Raw genomic sequence first — 7,331 nt, forward strand, 5'->3', positions numbered from 1 at the left:
ATGCAAACTGTAGAAGTACCTGAGCCAAAATAAACGGCATTGCTGTGTTTCTTCATTCTTTGTCAGCTGAGTTTTGATATTCTAAATTTCCCTCAAACAGGGATTTCAGATAATGACACTAAACCTCAATTTTAGGGCTAGCGATCTGAACGCATCTGTCGTACACAGAAGAAGGGTGGAGGGTTGGCTGTATACTTAAAGACAGAGAGAAAATTTTATTTCTTCAATCAAATTCGAGGAGGTGTTAACCCCCAAGACTGGGAGTCAGCCAGGATCCCTTGAGATATGGCGGCTGCCTGAGGTTGATTGATGACTTCTTTGAGGATTTTTTTTTTCTTATAAGCGGTTGAATGATTTTTCAGTCATGAACATGGATTTTGAATCTTTATGCTTGAGTATTGAAAAAAATAATGCTGTTCACTCTACTGCCCACCGATAGGGCATAAAGGTCTCGTCCTAGAATTTCTGGAATTGTTGCTGCCATCTCGTGCTTTTTATAAGACATCCTGTGTTATAATGGGAGGCATCAGTACTGACTTAATGTTCAGTGGTCCTTACGCAGAAAATATTCACATACTTTTACCTACACACGGCCTTTCAAACTACATAAGGCAGCCAAGTAGACTTATGCGACCGATTGCCACAATTTTGGATGTTTGCATTACCAACGCGAATCCACACGAAATTAACAGAAGAATAATTTCGTATAACTTAAGCAATCATATAAGCAGACAAGGAAAGGGGAATGAGGAGCTCGTTATAAATATGAGAGAAGCCAACAGCCGCATATACCTAGGGGCGCAGGGGATTTTTTTAAATTTATTTATTTATTTTGTGCTGTTTTTAGATTTAGAATATTACTGAATATGTTATCGCTTAAAGGTAATTGATTAGAAAAACAGAAGAAAAAACAACCACATGCCGCCGGTGGGATCCGAACCCACGACCTCCGAATTACGCGCCCGGTGCTCTACCGCTGAGCTACGGCGACGGCTGTCAAACCTTCTGCTTACGGTTTGACAGCCGTCGCCGTAGCTCAGCGGTAGAGCACCGGACGTGTAATTCGGTGGTCGTGGGTTCGGATCCCACCGGCGGCATGTGGTTGTTTTTTCTTCTGTTTTTCTAATCAATTACCTTTAAGCGATAACATATTCAGTAATATTCTAAATCGAACAACAGCACAAAATAAATAAATAAATTTAAAAAATCCCCTGTGCCCCTAGCTTTCTGTGGCTGTTGGCTTCTCTCATAAGCAATCATATGTCATTTGAGACAGAAAAGAAAAATAGCGCTGCAAAAAGACGTCCACAAGAAAGACTGACACAGGACTTGACTTGCGCTAATCAGTCTTTTTTGTGTACGTCTTTTTGCAGCGCTATTTTCCTTTTGTCTCAAATAATGCACCATCTAGCCCAAATTGACGTTCTTCTAAATCATATATCAGTTTTCCTGCTTCTTTTAATTTCAAAGCGCCAATGCAAGCATAGCAATTAAAGACAAGGTCGGCGAGCCATAAACCCTGGAACACAAAAAGAATTGTTTCGCCTGCTAGAGCTAAGTGACTGTAGTGACATACACAAAGAAGCCGACGCCAACACGGTGAAAGGTTATAAGTATTAGAATATTACTTCAACAACGACCTTATATGAGGCGCCAGCATTCAAAGAGAGATTTATATAGCTGAAGACATGGCATATTAAATTTATTTCAACTTCATTTCATTGGCGCCAAGTTCGTCAACACCAGGAGGCACATTATTTTTAAGTTTGTCGATTATGTCTGATATTTCACTTTCGTCAGTAGGTCGCTGAAAACGAGACTGACTAAGCATTGCACACACTGATAGGTGATGCAATGAACACACACTTCGTGAATTCAGTCTCCTACATTAACTCTGATGTAAAGATGTCCGATGACTCAATATCAGTGTGTGCAATGCTTAGTCAGTCTCGTTTTCTGCGACCTACTGACCAAAGTGAAATATCAAACATAATCGACAAACTTAAAAATAATGTGCCTCCTGGTGTTGACGAACTTGGCGCCAATGAAATGAAGTTGAAATAAATTTAATATGCCATGTATTCACCTATATAAATCTCTTTTTGAATGCTGGTATATTTCCTAAACAACAAAAATGGATAAAGTGACTGCCGCATTCAAACATGGAGATGCAAACAGTTTATCAAATTACCGGACTATTTAGGTACTTCCCGCAGTTTATAAAATATTTGAAAGCATTATTTATGAAAGATAGCCTGTTTTTTTTTCGAAAAACAACAAATATAAACTAGGTGCCAATATGGCTTTCGGAAGCATCGGTCGACTTAACGAGCCTTCTTGTATATCAAAGAGAGAACAATTGAAAACATCGAAAATCGAAAACATACTCTAAGTTTGTTTTTAGACATTCAGAAGGAATTTGATTCTATACCGTTCGATTTATTTCTGAACAAGTTACCGAGATACGGTGTGGTGAGTATTGCGCTATAGCAATAAAACAAAGTGCCACAGGGATCAATATTAGGAACATTTTTATTTCGCATTTATAGCAACAGCATTTTCGAGATAGACGGTGCTCCTCAAGTTGTTGTGCATAATGTAGAAAATGCCAATATCTTCGCTTCACATAATGTGCTGATACAATATTCTTCTATAAACAGCTACCTTCTGCGCCTTTCAAACTGGTTAAGAAGAAATATATGGCGATTGAATGCCACGAAAATCCCAAACGAAAACTACAAACTTCAGGTCAAATTTAAGGAAACACATACGCCAAGTTCAAGAGCAAAAATTTCTCGGTGTTTGGTTTCACGAAGACCTGAGCTCGTCTGCACACGTAGAGAACCTCAGCGTAGAACTTGCCAGCGAATTCGGGTGCCCCAAATATTTGCGCTCATACCTGTCTGGCTAAAATTAATATTTATTTTTCTCTTTTTATACGTGAAATTAATCTAAAGTCTAATGGTTTTGGGGGCCACTACGCATTAAAATTACACTAAACTAATTAAATTACAAAAGAAAGTTCTGCACTGTTTTTAATATTTGTAAGGACATATACAGGACTTGAGAACAGCAGCACTATTTAGAAAACATAGTATCCTAAGGGTAGACCGGTTATAGTGTTTAAAAGTACTGCAAGTAATACATAGCACAAAACTTTACGAAAACAACGACAGCTACAATGCTGAATATACTTTGGTGCTGAAGATTCCGAACACCGATGATAACAACATACTATGGAAAACAAACAATGATACATCAAGTACCTGCCGTCCTACATGAAACTTAAGGAAAGCTAAATTATCGACGCACATAAACACATTCAAACGCCATGTAAGGGAGGCATTGTTGTACTCTGGACTGAAGTACTCTTATTATTGGACATTGTTTGTTTTTCGAATTTTCCTGCTGTTTTGGTGGAAAACAGCAAAAGAAAAGAAAAATCTGCAAAATTGAAAATTAACTGTTATATCTCGTCTTCTGCCCCTTTGTTATTGTGTTCATCGGTATTTTTTTGATCAGTGCAAATGATCTTTTCTTGATGTTTGGGCTGCGGTACATTTTATCTTCTCTAAGATAAAGCTCGTCTCCTTTACAAAAAATTCTTACCGCATCCCAACCGCACATGCTCTTAATGACATAACTGTGAAGGCAACTTCCACTTAAAAGCATTTAGGAGTTAACCGACAGATCGGCTTAACCTGGGACTATCACACTGACTTGACTTTAGCAGCTGATAACCGTTCTTTTGACCTCCTGAAACGTAACCTTCGACATGCTCCGGCAGAGTTGAGAAAATTTGCCTACACTACCTTAATTCGACTAGAAATCGAGTACGCTTGAGCCATATGGGACCCCGATCAAGCCTACCTCGTCTTCTCACGCCGTGACCATAATTTAAAAATCAAACGCTTCACATGCCATACTTCAGGTTTTGTTGAATCTTTCATTCCCAAAACTATTATTGACTGAAACTGGCTGCGTTCTACAATTGCAACTGAAATTAGCCCTACAGCGGTTCATGCACTTTTAAAAAGTAAAAGTTCGGTGTAATACTTTTAGTTCTGTTCACCCTAGTGCATTTTGATTTGTATGTTTCGGACTGTTTATTTGTTGCCATTATGTTGCTTTCGCGTGTTATTGTTCGGCAACATTTTGTTACTTCTGACCTGCTCGACGATTCTGCTTTTCTAGTTTTGTTAACTGTTCAATTTGTTATAATTGATTTTTTGCCATCCCCTATGTGATACCCTCGTAGAGAACGCTTTTCGGGGTTTCTGTAAATAAATGAATGAAAATAATAAATATGTGCATGAAATTTTGGGACAGCGTCGTAACCAATGTATGATTTGCGGCTTTGTGTGGTAATGTGCTAGTAAGTTCACCGGAGACTCGGGCAGTGTCAAATGTCTCGTATTGTATGATGCATGACTCTAGGAGGCGAAAATCTTTTTCCGTTTTGTATATGTTTTCTGATATAAGTTTCCACAGTACTACTACGAACTGCGTAGGGTCACAGACCGCGTCGGTCAATCAGCAGCCTTTAACTTCTGTCCCTGCATCAAGCTCTGCCTTTTGTCTGATACTAAAACTAGGTAATTAGATAAAATTCAAAGTTAATTGCACTATCCACTAAAAAGTCACAAATGCACTCTGTGTTTCTTTTACGGTACCGAAGATCGTGTGCAGTGGCGACGCGTTTTGCTACCGAGAACGAGAACGCGGATCCGATTCCCAGCTTCGGAGGCAGTATTTGTGATGCAGGCAAAATGCGGAAACGCCCCTTAGGTTTCCGTGCACATCAAATAACCCAGGGCGTCCATATTAACCACGTTCTCTGCACGACTGGTCGTCACAGCACAAGCTCATTAAGCTGCTCGAGCAGTGCTCGAATCTGTAGGCGGAAGTCCTTCGCCGCAAATGTGGGAGCGTTCGTGCTGAGGGCGATTGTTTTTCTTTAAAAAGCAGTGTGGTGGTTAACCATGCTTTCCGAAGTAGTGCGGGTGAACGAAGAACCTTGCAGTGAGTGCATTTCGATAACGAGCTCCGAAGGACTGCAAGGGCGCTGCTGTTTCGTTCATTCTTGCAGTCCTGCCAACTAGGAGACGAAGTAGCGTAAACCGACTTGGTGTCAACAGCAGTTTCAATCGTTTCGTGCCGTGCCGCACTTAAACGAGCACACATACACGCCGCGGGGCCGAACGATCCCGTAACTCGGCGACTTGACAAGCCTACATCGCGTGACGCCATCTGTCCGCGTTCAAAAGAATCACGAGGAACGGCGAACGAGATCTTGGCGCGCCGCCTGGAGGAGTGTCAATACCCAATTATATTTTTATAGAGTGTGGGCTCCGGAAAAATTTTGACTACCTGGGAATCTTTAACGTGCACACAGAACACACGCGCGCCTTTTGCCTTTGAAAAATTTGATAATTAGTTTTTAGAGAAGGAAATGACACAGTATCTGTCTCACATATCTCGGTGAACACCTGAACCGCGCCGTAGGGGAAGGGACAAAGGAGGGACTGAAATAAAGGAAGGAAGAGGTGCCGTAGTGGAGGGCTCGGGAATAATTGCGAACACCTGGGGATCATTATTGCGCACTCACATCGCACAGCACACGGGCGCCTATTGCGTTCCGCCTCAATCGAAATGCGGCCGCCGCGGTCGAGTTCAAACCCGTGTACCCCGGCTCAGTAGCCGAGCGCTCTAACCACTGAGCCAGCGCGGTGCCTTTCTCCTTAATAGAATCGTGGCCTGCGCGGCCGTATGCTGAAGTTTCCACCGTACACCAGGACGTTTCGAGCAACACGATAATAAGGGCCTCCTCATCATTGCTTTAAATCTGCAACCTTTCCCTTTAAGGGTAAGGTGAGACAGTACCCAAATGTTATTTTTAGGGTTAAGCTGCAAGACACATCAAAGGTCTCGCATACTTTTAGGCGTTACCCGTGTCACTGATTATCAGGAAAAATATACGAAAAAAATGGCCTTCAACCACTGCCTTGAAAGCTTGGACCCGATAATCGAACCTCAATGACAAGAAAGCACACTTCGCCTTGGCCACCACATCACAGACCGCCGAAGACCGGTAAACTAAAACTGTCCTCTTCCAAAGCGAACGGAATCGCCCTTTCTAAACGCCTTCATCTTAAAAACACAGGCTTCAGCATTGGTGATTTTTTTCTTAACCAGTTCGCAATGTATGAAAACACCTTGTGGCTTTCGCCAAGATCAAGTCTCTACCCTTTTCCGTTCTATACAAAACGCTGCACATCGGATTCACATGGTACATCCGTCCGCAGCGGCCGGTGCTCCGCCGGCTGTTGTTCTTAATATTGATCTACCATTGAATGTAAGGCGTAAAATTCGCATTTTAGGCGATGTCTGTGTAGTTTCTCATGGTGTTACTAACATTTGTGATCAAATAGCCCTTCAAATTAAGCACGTCTATAAAGGTGTGACCTCTGGTTAATGACGCTAAACACAAAGAAATGTAAACTTATCTCCTTTCGTCGACAACACAGCCCCCTTACTGATTTCATATGAAGTAACTATCTGAAATATAGAAAGCGTCGAATCGTTTAAGTTTCTTGGTAACGCCTTGTGCTGCAATATTTCTTGGCGAGCATATACTCCCACAGTCCAGCCCTCAGATCTCCCGGATAAAAGAAGCGCCATCTTCGTCATGCGTCACAATTCATAAAGCTTTTGGCTCACAAAACTTCAATGACACCTAAAATTCAATTCGTCAGTACCATCTGCCACCCATCGCAAATATACCGAAGAAGACGAGACAGCGAAAAAATGATTTTTTTTTTCGAAAAATATCATTTTTGTTCTTGCTTGTTTTTTTATGTCCAAGCATTCCTCTTTCATGTCCAAAAATAGTATCATCCAATATAGAAGAGAAATGACCAAAATCTGCAATGTAAACACACCAAGTGACCAAAAAAAAAAGCAGCGCAAATGGACTACTTTCACAATGAGAACAAATTTTAAAATCACCGTTTCCCGCCATTGCCGTGCTGGACGCAGGTAAATTAAGCCTTCTTCTTTCAGACGCATCCTCCAGTGGTCTCGCAGCTCGAAAAGAAAGTGAAAATTAGCGTTTTGTTATGTGCGCAGAAGCTGCATCCTCGCTGTCTTTTTAAAGGATTTCGGACGAATTTTTCTTCGTTTATTATTTACACGCAACCTCAGCGCTTGTGACTGACATAATTGCCGTTAATGTAGTTCCACCACAATGAAATCTGGTACAGATATGCTTAGCTATATGCAAACTGCAAGTAAAAATTTTTATTGCAATTTATCTTGGGGAATGGGAAGTA

General features: G+C 41.3%; 1 non-coding gene across 1 annotated transcript; it reads left to right on the forward strand.

The window, feature by feature from the left end:
- Positions 1 to 1,025: 1,025 nt before the first annotated feature.
- Positions 1,026 to 1,097, forward strand: TRNAT-UGU (transfer RNA threonine (anticodon UGU)). Its single transcript has one exon. It is a non-coding gene; the product is annotated as a tRNA-Thr (tRNA).
- The last annotated feature ends 6,234 nt before the right edge of the window (positions 1,098 to 7,331 follow it).

Source organism: Amblyomma mixtum, chromosome 1 (assembly GCF_055824585.1).
Source record: "Amblyomma mixtum isolate Tamu chromosome 1, ASM5582458v1, whole genome shotgun sequence".
NCBI classification, from domain to species: Eukaryota; Metazoa; Arthropoda; class Arachnida; order Ixodida; family Ixodidae; genus Amblyomma; species Amblyomma mixtum.